Below are 379 nucleotides of genomic sequence, written 5' to 3' on the forward strand. Positions count from 1 at the left end.
CCGCGCCGGGGGCGGGGCTGCGCCTGGCCCGGTGTTTTGCATATCGCTCCCCCCAGAATCCTCAGCGGCCGCGAGGGCGCGCTTGGGCGGTGAAATTGGTCAACATCTGCGTGTTTTTACGTGACCAAAGACATTTAAGTAAGCGCGACGGCAGGAGATGTTCCCTGACGTGGCGCTTTGGCCAGCGAGGCCGAGTGAAAGGCTAGGTCGGCTCACTCCAACTCACTCCAACTATAAAGTAACGTTTTTTGTGGCCTTTAAATACTCCGCGGAGAAAGCAGTTTACGTGCTCACTTTGGAAGCCGCTGCGGGCCCCCACGCGGTCCCCTGTGACGCCACGGCGCCCCCTGGCGCGCTCTGGGGCGACTTCGCCCCCACC

The sequence above is a fragment of the Pteropus alecto genome, unplaced genomic scaffold (assembly GCF_000325575.1).
Source record: "Pteropus alecto unplaced genomic scaffold, ASM32557v1 scaffold30, whole genome shotgun sequence".
NCBI lineage: Eukaryota > Metazoa > Chordata > Mammalia > Chiroptera > Pteropodidae > Pteropus > Pteropus alecto.